At 39.2% G+C, this 14,548-nt stretch overlaps 1 protein-coding gene and 1 long non-coding RNA gene across 2 annotated transcripts in view; both read right to left on the minus strand.

Moving 5' to 3' along the window:
• Nucleotides 1–14,548, minus strand: part of LOC144246077 (uncharacterized) — a 193,397-nt gene that overhangs the window by 48,100 nt on the left and 130,749 nt on the right. The window lies entirely within an intron of this gene.
• On the minus strand, nt 43–12,989 carry LOC144246015 (uncharacterized). Its single transcript, XR_013339617.1, has 3 exons — nt 12,721–12,989; nt 1,591–1,681; nt 43–87 (listed from the first exon to the last, which is right to left on the minus strand). It is a non-coding gene; the product is annotated as an uncharacterized LOC144246015 (long non-coding RNA).

Raw genomic sequence — 14,548 nt, forward strand, 5'->3', positions numbered from 1 at the left:
CTGCCAGAGACTCTTCCAACACTTAATTGTAGACAATGTGGTGCTTGTGGATGCTCCTCAGAGTTTTCTTTGATAGTATAGATATTGCTGTATACAACAGAAAAAGAAACTCAAAATCATACAGAATCCAGCGACCAGTGTTCTGGTTTTACTGGGGTTTTTTGTTTTCATTTAAACTCCTCATCAAAGTAGCCTTCTACAGACTAATATCATATTCTATTTTTTTACAAAACTATTCAGTGCTCCTATGAACACCCTGAATGGCTGTCAATATATTATCAAACTTAAAGCATTATATTAGACACTGAAAATATTATGGATACATAGAACACACCCAGAAATTATACAACCCTTTCAGACTAGAAGGGGGTCTGTCTTTCAGACATCCATAGAGAAAGAATTTGAATTTCTCTTAAGGGGGTACCCAGTCTGTATCATTCAGAAGATCTAAAACAAACTGAGTCACATTGCAGACCAAGCAAGCATTTACAGGTCTCTACTCAGAGAAGTCCCCATCTCTTGCTGAATGTGACAGCTCCCACATGAAGGTCACTGGTTTCTGGGTTATTCAAGCATTCAGTGTTGATGTAGAGTCGATCTGTTCCCACTCAGTTATGCAGACACATCACCCCTCAGTTTCACTGTACATTCTCAAGCACACAGACAGACACAAGGACAGCAGTTTTAAATCCTTACAGAATTTAAAACTTCTAAAGCTAAGATCTTCCCTGCTCAGAGACAAAAATCCCTATCTCTCCCTGGCATCATTACTTGGTAGCAATAACTACAAGGTGTTGAGACCACATTTAGCTTTACGGAATAAAACATAACAAGCTGTCAAAATGTGCATAAATAAATTAGAGTCATTATTCCAGCTTAAGGTTCTGGGGACATAAACAATCCTCTTGAAGTTTACTGTGACATTTTTTGCAGCAGGAGCCAAGCATTAAAATTACGTCCTGTATACAGTGAGCTGTAAATGCATTCTGTCTTAGGGCCTGGCGCTGTGGCACAAAATCAACAGGCCTGCCTTGGAATAGAAAATACAGCAGTTCAGGGCCAATTCCCTGCCCCTGCGCACAAGTTTTATGGCACAGCCCATGTCCATATGGCTAAACTCTGTCCTTCTGCTCATTCCCCAAAGAGGAGTTCTCATCCATATCTGCCTGCTTGGAAGAGCCCCTGGCTCATGCTGCTGCCCTGACCCATCTCTGGCCCAGCTGCAGAGAGCACTGGCTGGCATGGGCAGAATCCTGCCCCGGAGTGTGCTAACACCCAAATTCCACGCATCATCAATGCCACTGCTCCTGGTCCTGCCCAGTGTACCAACACAGCCACAGTCTGGGACTTCTGCTAGGATATCACCCTAAATGTTTACCTTTTTTAAGTGATTTCTGGTTATATAATAAGAAATGCAGAAAGTGAGATCCAAAAAAGACACAAGGAATGAAGACATAGACACATTTTGTGTGCATAGGGATATAAAGGAGCTGCACCAGGTGAGACCACATATCTATCATGCCTGCAATCACTAACCAATTACACAAACTTAGGAAATAGTGTGATATCAGAGTAAGCCCACAGTGTTACCTCCTCAGCACAGTCTCCTGCAATCCTTTGTGACTCAGAGACTTCCTGAACAAAAAGTGGTACCCTGGTATTTAAAAGCCTTCTGAGGATTCTTCTGAAAGAAAATGAACTCTGGAATTAAATGCTGCATAATTGAAAATCCAGTGAAAATAGGCTTCAGCAATTTGAATTATAAACAAGGAGCAAACCCATTCATTCAGAAAACACACTTTACATCAAAAGAGCATCAAAACAAGGGTGAATAAGGGTAGTGTCATTACAAGAAAGTATCAAGCTGAAAGCTACAATCTCTAAGAGCAAAATGGCACTGACATTATGACAGAAGGCTTCTACTTGGGCTCAGTGCACATAAAACACAACAGAATCAAATTGAGTAGTGTATTCAAGGCAGAAGCTGCTATGGGAGAAATCAACACAAAGGCTAGCAAGTCTGTGAAAATGCAGGATCCCTCCTGTTTTGAACCCAACATTTTTTACAGCAATTAATTTTTTTCTAATATTTTTGGTACACCCCTTTAAGGTTTTGAAAAACCACCATAGCAACTGCATCTTTTAGGTTTTGATGGGTATTCTTGAGCTACTTGCTAAATCCATATTAGGAGCTGAGGCAGTCATGGCAGTATGAAGGATTGTTCCATTCCTGAGTGCAAAATTCCACAAGATAAAACATTCTTGCATTTTGTCCAGCTGAAATACTGTATTTCCACTGAAAATGCCATACTAGTAAGCTCACTGGTGATGTTTATCTAGAAATTATTAAGACAGAAATACTTTTGATTTCTGTCTCTCCTCTTTTTCTTCAATGTGGGATCAAGTGGGTCAAACCAAAAATCTAAATGCATTTTCCCCCAATAATAAAGAAATTTATATTTCTTTACTTTTGTCTTGATATATCAAAAGCATACCAAGGTAGAATCATCCTGCTTTCCATTTTTTTGTTGTTGACTATTGAATCTCCCTAGAAATTCACCTAGCACAGAAAAGTTCTTGCTTGCTCTGTGCTTACTCACAGTGACAGAACAATGCAAATGCAAGCTTGAACATCCATGATCGAATTCCTCTGAGATTTCTCCTCTCCTCCATATGCATTGTAAACATGACACAAATGCAATCCAATATTTTGATTTGGTAAATCATGGAAAGCCACAGAAATTAATTTGGAGCAGATAACAGAACAATTCTGACTAAAACAGAAATCCAGAAGAATACAAAGACTTCTGCCAAACTTGGGAAGAAGGTAAAAATACAACAGTGAATTTGTGCCTCTATAGATCACTGGTGTATGTTAGAGGGGTGTTGGTTATATCATTTGATTCTCTTCTTCCTAAAATTTCCTCATCTGCAGAATAGTGACAGTAGTATTGCCAACTTCACAAGGATTCTGTGAGGACAGTGATCTGCTTTCCAGTGTTCTTACACTGGGCAAGTATTAGATGAAGGACAGAGGAGCTCATCACCACCCTATGGCCTCCTCAAATGCCAGAGAAGCATTATACAGTTCCTGGCATGCAGAGCAGTTCTATTCATGTGTGATCATTTTACCTACATTGGCCTGCATTCCTCAGATCACTAATCACCTTCAGCTCAGAACACAACCACTATACCAATGCAAGATAAAAAATACAGTGCTTACAATTATATGTGTAATATCAAATTAATAGAGAAACAGAATAAATGAATCTAATAATATCAGATCAGAATATATTTGGGCTACAAAGAATTTAAGGAAAAAAAATTGGTGGGGAAACACCAATACTGTGTAAAATTGTGTCTTCAGACTAACCAGCAATTCTAGTAAGGGCTCATGCAGGAAGGGCTCAGGGATCAGTTTGATAGGGAAGAGAAGCATTCTCATTACGTGTAAGCTGTAATGAGAGTAGTGGGGGTGATGCAAGCTCCTCAAAAATATTCCATTGTCAGTGCAGAAACATCCTCTCAGAAGGAACAGTTTCATATGACAGTGTCCCAAAGTCTCTCACACCCCATTAGTGATTTCCATGTCTTGGAACATATATGAAAAAAAAAGAGGCATCACTACAAGACCTCCCTGGAAACAGGTTAATACACAGGAGAGGCAGTTTTACAGAAAGACACCATGAGGTTCCCCATTTCTTTGCCTCTCAGCCTATGTTATGGCAGGATAAAGGACAGACATAATAAATATGGGAATCACAAAAAAAAATAATAATAATAATAAAAAAAAAAACTAGGAAATGTTTTGCTGAAAATAGTGTATGTACAAGATTATATCCTACTCCTTTTGCCTCTGGTGGTTACAGTCCAGCTTACATAGGCATGCCTTATCACTAAAGACAGGCAATTAAATATGGGAACGGATGTCAAGTCAATGGTCTGCATTCCTGTGAAACCATTTCACCATTCTTCCACAAACTAGAAAATATTTAGCAAGAGGTGTGCAAACTGGGCCCAGGTGCAAGAGTGTGCTTAAAAGGTGAGTAACATCTGCTGGAAGCATTCTAGACAGAAAGATTCAGCATGAAAAATATTTCCTTAGCTCTCCAGATATAGAATTTTATTCTTCTGGCCTGAAAATATTTGTTACTTTTATTCTGAAACTTTGAGTTTTCTATTCATACTTCCAACAACAAACTGTCAACTGCTGTTACAAAATTTACAGCGTTTCACAGAAAAACCTACTGACCTCACAAAATATTCTTCTGCTTGCTCACATAGACAAAAGTATTTGAGCCACTGGAAAACACAGCAGAGAATAAAACATTCAGCCATTAAAACTCACTTATCTATTTAGTTTCTCTCTAATAGCCTTTCAGAGCTTCAGTTCAGTGACATGAAGACTTCCCAAATCTGGAAAGTGGTCAGTCTGCAGATAAAGCACTTTCCAACAGCTTTGATGTCTCCTGGTGAGACTCTACATTACTCCAGAAGCCCCAGGGATATACACTGTAGCAATATAAGGGATGAAATTTGTCCTTGTATTTTTGTACCACTAAAATCCAGCATAATCCTCATTTTGAAGACTTAAGTGAGACTTAAGCAGTGCATAGCCTCATACCAAGTCTTCTTTGTGTTGGCACAAATTTCACCCAGGCAAGACAATATTTGCTCAGGTGCAGTACCTTGGGTGAGAGTTAATCCCTTTCATTTCTGACACAATACTTATTATGTACAATAACTAATAAAAGCCACTCTTGAGATCGACAACCTACACATTTTCAATTTCCTCTCATGTACTGTAGCCTTTCATAAGGTCTTTTGATCCTGTACTGGTGTCAATCTTTGCATGCATATAGGTCACAAGAAAGTTCATCTCATGTTAATAGCACAGCCACCTTCAGATACTTTGATTTTAAGCCATTTCCACTTCCAAATTTCAATTTATCATTTTACTTCAGTTATTGCATTCTTCTCAAATATACAAAGCAGTAGAGACAGTGATTTTGCTTGGACCCGTACTAAAGAGGAAAATGTCATGTCAAAAATCAAAGCTTCCTTCTTCTCTGGCCAGTTGGAGACACATGTGCACACTGTGCTCTTGCCTGTCAAGGGAAAGGTGGGCCATTTGGGGCAGGGTTTTGGGGCCTACTGATCCAGTAGCAGCATTCCTGAGACAATGATTGGTCTGAAATCACACAAAATGCAGAATCAAATCATGTGGCCTCAGGAAATTTGAGCTGAGGACTCTGAATCTGGGGAAAGGCAGATTCAGGCACTGATGGAGGCACTCCTAGAAGAGCTCTGATGAACAAGGAGCTTGACTGTACCCTTGTCCTCCTCCAGCCCCAGAGGCTGAGCACGGCCCTTCACAAGTGCACAAGCTGGATCTTGCTGGAGCTTTAAATCCCTGCCCAAAGTAAAACGTCCTCCATAGCTTTTTTCTTTTTTTCCACAAACCACCAGCACTGAAAGTTCTGCCTTCTTTGGTGTTTCAAACAGTCCAGAGGCTGCCAGTGACAGAGTGTAAGACAAGAGGAACTGGACTTAATCTTTTCTGAGAAGGCAAACCTTACAGAAATGTTTGTTTTCACTCTGCTGTTCAACATTCCAGCTAGTGGGAAGCTTCAGGAACTTGTTCCAATGGCTTGTTTCTCCTGCTCCCTCCCATGGCAAATTGAAATCAATATTTTTAGATTCTTGTCATTCCCTTGAAGACTCTCTCTCCCTCCCTTTCTGAGGTCATACAAACTTTGCTTTGGACTCCAAACTATTAATTTTTCACATTACTTATTTTAGGTGTCTGAAAAGCTTCTTATTCATCAGGCCATAGAAGGAAGTGATCTTTTTTCTTTTTTTTTTTTTTCCCTTTTTAAGACAAGTAAGAGATACAGATCTCAGCAACAGAAATTAAGTCTCTTCCATGACATTGCAACAAGGTGTCTCCAATCCTGACCTGAAGTCCCCCCTCCTTGACCCACACTTGCTGGCTTTTCTTCACAATCAGAGCACTTTGCTTCCATAGGGCAAAGGCACAGCAAAAAATAAATAAATAAATAAATAAATAAATAAATAAATAAATAAATAAATAAATCAGTGCCAACTGAGGAAATTGGGAGTGATTTTCTAAGCAGGCAAAGTAACTGCAGGGAATCATAGCGAAGTTGAATTAATTTCTCACAGGTTACTAAACACTGTGTCAAACATTACTGCCTTTTTGTAGTCATGAGCTTAGGTTAGGTTTGCACTCTAACTAGAGCCTAACAGCTGCATAGAGCAGTGTCAGTGGACTCCTGTCAGCTGTGCCGGGAAAAGAGATGAGCGTGTAACAGGACACAGCCTGTGAAGGCAGAAGCAGCCTTCCTCATTTACCAAAAGTTCCCTTTTCTGCTCAGCTCTTCCAGATTCATTTGGACTAGCAGAGGAATATACCAGAGCAGTCCTACCTGTCAGCAGGGAAGAATGTTTGTGCATCTGATTCCTCTACTCTCTACCAGAGCTTTGCTCTTGAATATCCTGAGGCTCCTGATAACCTCCTATATTACTGCAGTTGTTTGTTTAACATAAACCCATAAAATTCTTGAGGTTGCCACACTGCCCTTTTCTCCTGCCCACACCCATGATCTCCTCATCATCTTACACACAGTAAACAATTCCCCACAGGGTCCACATTTGTTGTGATAACTCACCAACCCATTAAAACTTTAACTCTGACACACACAATGCAGCAAGCTTGTGCAGTGTTGTCAGGTAAGACTTTGCTGATGCACTCAGACTTTACAAGTAAAATAATATTTTTGTTCTCAAAAGTATCTACTGAAGTCTCACAGAATGTCATAGCAATAGCTATATAGTACTTAAGGAAAAAAAAAAAAAGAGAGAGAGAAAATATTTTTTACCATAGAGACTTCAGCAAGTCAGCTTATATAGACAGGTTGGAAAGCATTTTGCAAAGTCATAAAGACAGTTTTGTTCTGTTCATTTATACAGTTCCGTTGGTGAAGTACAAATTGGATGCAAGTAGTACCATAATCAAGTATTTCTGGTTTGGTCCTCAAGTAGGCAGAATACAACTGAAATCCAGATGATCCACATTTTTTACATCAGGTAAGCCAGGATGACTTTTTATTTTTAAATTTGCAAAAAGAAATTTGCAAATTTCCCTATCCACATTTTAGGTCTGAAAAATCTGCTAAGCTGCTTGTGCTTGTTTGGAAAAAGTCTTAAGCTTAGATCAGCAAGAAAATCTTTCCTTACTGCATTGCTTCATGCCTGCCTGGGACAAGGTCCTGGTTTTTTCTGTGCTCAGGATGTCTGTTTGAGGTGTGACTCCTAAGTCCCTGCAGACTTTTGCGAACATACTCTGACAGACTGTACTATGCACAGTTTCTTCATTCAGTTGTCTCTTAAGATGAGATTCTCTTTTTGATAGACACAAAAGTCTACATTTACACAAATGCATAGTATACACGGCCAAAAGAGAAAGGATGAAAGTATTAGTCAATCATTATTAATAACAACCTTTGTTTTAATACTACAAATATTTGGAAGCATTTCTTTGTGCATACCTTTCTGGAAGTCCACAGCCTATTTCCCAATCAAAGACAACAAGTTGCCCATGCAACAGCAATAAAGCTGTAACACTGCCTTCGGCTGTAACTAGCAATCTGTCCATACCCAATACTTCATTGAAAAAGAAAAGGTGCAGGCCCTAAATCTGGATGAATTGACTGGCAAAGGGCCATGTACCTAAAGTTCAGCTAACTTTTTTCTTGGCAAATGCATTTAAATCCTCTAATGGAGATTTATGTCATTTTGTCTGGGTGGCTTTCCCACAGAGGCTTCAGAAATTAATCATGCTTCCTCCCCAATCATGGAATCATCCTCAAGTTAGCATGAAATTACCTTTCAATTTTACCTCATCTTTTCCACCTGTCTCTCTTCTCCAAAATACCTGTATTGGGTGAAAACATCACATACTATACTTTTACTGTATTTTACACTTACCGAAAATTGTATCTGTGATAGTTAGCAAGATTCTGTAAATGATTATAACTGCAACATCTTCAACATTTTAAAAATTGTTTTACAGACTTGGCTGCTGTTTGATCAGACTCACAGATACCTGCAAATTCAATATCTTTAGAGATATTTTCTTATTTTGCAATGTCAGAGAGCTCCAGATTTGGAATTCATTTAGAGACCAACAATAAACTCCCCCCTTATTTATTATTTTTTTCTGTGTTTCATGTTTCATTAGAAGATGTGAAGCACCTTGACAAACAGGAACAGAAAAATAAAATATGGAAGCAGGAATCTTTATAAAGATGTTAGTTTAATGTATGTAAAATGAAAGATATCATATAAAACCTATTAATTAAAATATTCCCAAACTAAACCAAAGTTAACTGCAGTATTTCCAGCCTACTTTTTACAATATCTGTTTCATAACTAATTATCTCACAATTACTATTATTTTTCCTTGATGAACTCAGTGCTGCCTCTTCCTAATGAAAGTGCTGCAAGGTAATACAGCAGTTAGATGACAATGCAAATAGGACCCATTCAATTTGCACAAAAAAAGGTTGCAAGGAGCAATTAGCACTTCATTAATATGATATAAAATGCTAATTTGCCATATATCCCAAGTGACTCAAAACTCCTTTCCATCCATATGTGCAAATAATAGTTAATATGATGCAGTGAGTGTGAACCAGGTTCATGGTGCATTAGCTAGAATCCCTGTGTCAGTTTTCAGTATAATAGCTATTAGTTAATATGAACAGTAGCTCACATTTAACCTATGACAGCAGTGTTAAATGATAAAAGGATGTGTTGGCAGCAATATATAGTAATTCCACCGCTGTAAAGTTCTCCCTTCCTCACTATCCAGCATGAAGCATTAGAAACTGACTTCTAATCTAATTTATAAAGCAGATTGAAATGAAGTGCTGGTAGCATTCAGCTTGGCTGCTCAGCATTTTGAGAAGCAAGATCATTCCTGGTGAATTGCACAGCTCAGGCATTCAAGCACTCACTGGCAGCTTCTAATGATCAAAGTATTTGACTTAAATAATTGATTTATTTATACCAGTAAAGAAGCTCCAGGGGGTTGTGAATATTATGAGATATAATCACACCACTAGGGAATTAGAGACACTCAGATGTGCCTTGTGCTTGCTAATGCCCTACGGGTGTGATTAGGATATCAGACATCAAAGGAATTTGCTCTAAATTTTTTCATATAATAAATTAATAAAAATAATTTATTTAAATAATTCCATTGATTTAACGAGACAGATCTGATGCAAGATAGTGTATGCAAAGAACTACAATGAAGTGTGTTGATCTAGGACACCACAGAAGCCCTGACCATCTCCAGTTAACACCCAAGCACCAGCAGGATCCTCTGGCTAGGGGGTCCCTTATCATCACCTCAAAGCTTACTGTCTGCAGTGAGCATTCCCAGATATTTCAGTCAGCCTGCATTGTCTGAGATGGAGTAAAATGGTGCTCTCCAACAAATCCTTTCAAGAAGGGAAATGCTGATTAACAGTGACACACAAGGCAGTAGAGCATTCTGACACAGACAGGCCAAGCATGGCTGCAATATCTCATGGAGAGGCCCAGGCTCTTCTGGCCAGATTGTGTATTAAAATATTTTAACATCTATCTTAATGGCTTATATGGTTGGACCATTGCAGACTACATGGATTTTACAGTCTTTAATGCACTTCTTACCCCAGCATAAAAAAAAAAAAAAAAAAAAAAAAAAAACACATTAGAAACATTATAGAAGTGTTCTTCTGTCTGTTATAAGAAATTGAGTTACCCAGACACCAAATAACCTGCTCAAGGGCACACTGACAGTCTGGGAAGACCACAGGATTAAACCTGTGCTGGCTTTCTGCAATATGCTTTAGAAAATTTCAGAAATACACCAGGTTTTCCACAATGATATTAAAGCAACAGGCAATTAACATCATGTTATCTTTAACCTAGTGTGTTGTAAGAAAAGTATTTAGATGTTCCACATTCAGAAGTACAATCTTGTCTTTATCCTAGGACACACAGGGACACATTTATGGCAGTACTAGGAAAAACAAAGGCATCTTTTTAGAGAAGAGTTGTAGAAAAATGCTGTAGATCCTTTCAGAGCCATAGAAAAGCATGAAGACAGAAAGCAAAATTTGGGGGAAATTTTTGCCTTGGACAAACTAGTACTCCAGGTGCAAAATACAATTGCTGTCCTTGGGTTGCAGAAAAAATGAGTGAATAAGACTCCTTGAACCGATGTCCTAATTTCCCTGGGGTCAGGCCTAGTCTGTTTTATACAGCTTTAGTGCCCTCCTAAGATGTTGCAACAGAACTTCAGACCTGCAATGTTGTTTAAACAAGCCATGCAAGTTCTAAGTGAAGAAACCAACCACAATTATAAATTACTGCAAAAGCAACACCTCTATCACTAAAATTAGAAAAGGAGAGGCATCAAGAGATTTGTTCATGCCTATGGGAAAAGCCTGAGACTGTGTTTGACTTCCAACACTAAAGCTTCATTCCCATCTTTGTATATGTGTTCTGATTTAGGAACAACAAGCATTGTATGTGCTGGCTAGGCCCACTATCAACTTATGCCACAGAAAGAGATACCCTTGGGCACATCATAGATCAGACATCCATCAAGTGCTTTTATTGCAAGGATTACATCTGAAATCAACTCCAAATGCACACAAAATTCAGTGTCTCTCTCTCGGTGAGTTCAAAAGAAATTCTCCTGTCTTGGAATTTCAGGATTTAAACTGAGCCCAGAGTCATGCAGTCCACTGAAAGTGCTACATGCCTCATGCTGTGTTGAAAACAAATGTACACATTTTTCTATGTTTATAACCCTTTTCCTTTCTTTACCTCATTTTTCCAACATGTACATAATAAGTATAGCCTGTCTTACAGATGTTGCTCCATTGAAGTGCACAAGATGACTTTTTTAATTCCCAGCACTAAGGATCCATCATGGTGGACTGGTTGGGCTGTGGCAGAACTTCAGCAAGGGTGCAGACCCCACATTTAGGTAGGGCTTAATCTGCCTGTATGGTCTTGTAATATGATGTGTATTTGCTTTGCTCTGCTTATGATTCTCATCTGCCTGGGCTCTCCCATTTACCTTGTGGAACTGAGTTAAATACAATTACCACAAGGAACAATGAAAACTCAGAAAAAGTTTTTCTATCTAGGCCCACCTTCAAAAAAATACAAAATATCTGTAAATCCCTGACATATCTATCATCATTAGTGATAGTCATGTCACCAACTTTGACCCCAATATCAAATTTGTGTGACTGCCAACTATAGCTCCAACAGCTACTGATCTGAGTCCTGTGTTGACTGCGAAGTCTCAGATGCGATCCCAGTTGAGATTATAATACAGTTTAATAATTGTGATTCTCGTGATATTCCAGTATGCATCCCACAGCATGGCTGCCTTTTAGTTAAGACTGAAAATACTAACAGTCTACCCTTGAAGCAGACTGTCAAGTTTATACGCAGCCAGCAGAGATCAAGGATTATTAACATCGACTCTCAGAACTGAGGTTTCTTTGAACAGTGTCTGTTTTGTTATCTGTATCATCCATGACCTGTGTGTTATTCTCAAGGATAACAACAGCTACACCACCTTGAGCAAAACAACTCCTTAGGAGACCAAAGTGAATCACTGAGAGAGAGCTCGCAACAGAAAGCAGACCAAATGTCTCAGCAGTGAAAATACCTATTCATGACTGGAGACAGAACTTGAGAGCCAAGGAACAAAACAGTATTAAAAGCTGAAGCTTATCAATATACTAGAATTTTCCATGTTTACTCATAATTGAAAATATTATTTATATGTATACAGGTTAAAAATCCTCTCTGTGTACAACAATGTTCTTTGCTTTAGCTCCAGTTAGTGGACAAAACTCAAAACCAAACATCAGCAGAACAATCTCCAACACAGCAGAGATTGTACCAGAGTCTACAATTAACATAACAACATAACGAGAGCAGGCTGACCAGCCAGCCATGACTGAAGTCAGAAGCAGGAAGGTAACTGCATGCCAATACAGCTGTATGGACCACAGGACAAAACGGATTCAACAGGGGCTTTCCTGAGCAGGATCTGTCCTTAAAGGCTCAGCTGTACTAAATCAAGAATACTGTTAACTAACATATGGCTCTTTGCACAAGCTAAGTCTCAAACTTGCCTCCATCCTCATCCTCTTTTGCAGGAATTTAGTCTGAAGGTAACAGAAAATTAATTGCTCTGCCAAGTCATATCCAAGTGGAAGATACAAAGTAAAATTTAGTCAGAAAAGGAATACATTAGGGCATAAGAAACCAAACATGGACTCAGCAATAGGAGTGGGCTTTGTAGCTTAAAAGCAGGGGGCAGCTGCTCCTTGGTGAAGCTTTCCCTTCTGCAGAAAGCCATTCTTCCTTAGACTCTCACACTGCATAAATTCAGTTAGAAAACTCTCTCCTTCATCCCAGTGGTTGTGTCCCAGGCATTGTGAAATATTAGTGCTGTCAGCATTTGCAGCTGTAGGAAGTCAGATATAAGCCCTACTGCCACAGTATGGTGCTGGCAGTGGAGCCTGGTAGCCCTATCACCAGCTAGGGCATTCAGCACACAAAAAAAAACCCAGTTAAATAAACCACAGACTTGGTGATCAACAAAAGACCTGCCTGCTCATTCTGCCTGGAAAGGAAATTCCCTCCTTTTGAGTCGGCTGTTACAGTGCCACTCTTCTCTGAAAAACACTTGATGACATCTTCCACCCAAACCAACAAAGCTTCTCAGCAGGAGTTTCAGATCTGGGAGTTAAGGTAGATGACTGAATCCACACTAGCTCCCCTGCAATAGAGAAAAGGATTTTTAGGGGCACTTAATCACTCAGCAACTCTGAGGATAAGCCATGTGACAGATGTAAGGGCAAACATGAGACACTGCAGCTCAAAATTATCTCTCTGGGTACTGACTTCCTGGACACCCTCTATTCATGGAAGGAGTCATCCTACCTTGTATGGCTGCCTGCTCTGTATTCCTCCTTCCCATTTCAGGGCCAGTAGGGCCTTCATTCTGAGGTTCGCAAATTGAATAAACAAAATGTTTTTCATTGCGAGGCCACATTCAGTCCTTGGTGTATGTTTGTAATGATATAGCCAAAACTATCCAGGGAGGAACCCAATGACATGCTTTCACATGAGAGAGAAAGAACATTACTTATCTTTGCAGACCTTTATATTGCTCCTGATAAAATCAATAGGAAATTTGTCTTTGGTTTCAAAGAAAATAGAACGCTACACTATAAATTTAAAATTGAGTTTTCAAGGTGTTAGGGTTTTTAAACTCCTGCCTTTTTCAATAAACTTGCAAAATGAGACAAGCTTCTTTGCCACAAGTAAAAAAAAAAAAAAAAAAAAAAAAAAACACAGAACTCATTAGTCTATAGTAGCCATTGTACATCACAGAAGCACTGTTTCTTAAAGGGAATCCCCCTTCCAATGAAGAACTGCAATGCTTTCTAGTAAAATGTCCAAATCTAACTCCTCATTATTTCAAGTTCCCCAGCCCGTGGCCAGCCTGACAGATTTGGAGTGTGTGAAAGGAGGAATATAATGAGTATACATTAATGTTACACACTTTCCACAGTTCTTGTTCTGGTGTGACCAGATTTATGTATGGAGTAGTTTGAGTATAATTCATCATGATTATACATAGCATTGACTTCAACATTTCTGCAGGTAGCACCGTCTCCAAACTCTCTTAGCCACGGCTGTATAAAGGAAGCGAGATGTGACACAGTGTTCATTTGTTTTGGCGGCAAGACTCAATTAAAACAACATAACAGAGTCTAAAAAAATACTAATCTCTGAAAAAATGTGCAAGTGAGTTAAGTAAAACCTTCAAATATTGCCTTGTTCATGACAAGTTGTGTGGTCTGACAGCTTGTCCCAAGGGAGTGAGAGGTCTTATGAAAAGCCCTGCTACAAAAGGAGTGGCTGTTAAGGCAAATCCCCACCACTCAGAGCTCTGAGGAGGGTGAAGCCCAGCTATTGATGCCCAAACATAGAGAAGACATTGTGAAGGAAATATGGGAGATGAGAATGACAGTAGAGGAAACAAAGTAGGGACTGCCTCCCACAAAGGGGAACAACAAACCTGTAAAAATAAGGAAGAGCTTTTTCACTAGACAGATTTTTAAGGAAGGAGGACATATCCCATGACTTTCAAAATGTTACCTGGGCTATTAATGATCTCCATGCTAGCACAGCTTGAGGCGTTGGGGGAGACAAGAGGGCAGGTTATTTAAAGTAAAATGGAAACACAAAGAGGGCTCTTTTCAAGTAAAAATCAATTCAATAGGTGCTATCTTCAGAGAAGAAAAAAAAATAATAATGTAACCTCAAGTATTACTAACTTCCCATTTTCATCCAAAGTTCTGCAATAGCCAGTGTTGTTCCCAGAGCATCAGGGTCCTCAGGCCTTGTCACCAGAGCTCTCATTTCCCAG

This window comes from Lonchura striata, chromosome 3 (genome assembly GCF_046129695.1).
Source record: "Lonchura striata isolate bLonStr1 chromosome 3, bLonStr1.mat, whole genome shotgun sequence".
Lineage (NCBI taxonomy): Eukaryota > Metazoa > Chordata > Aves > Passeriformes > Estrildidae > Lonchura > Lonchura striata.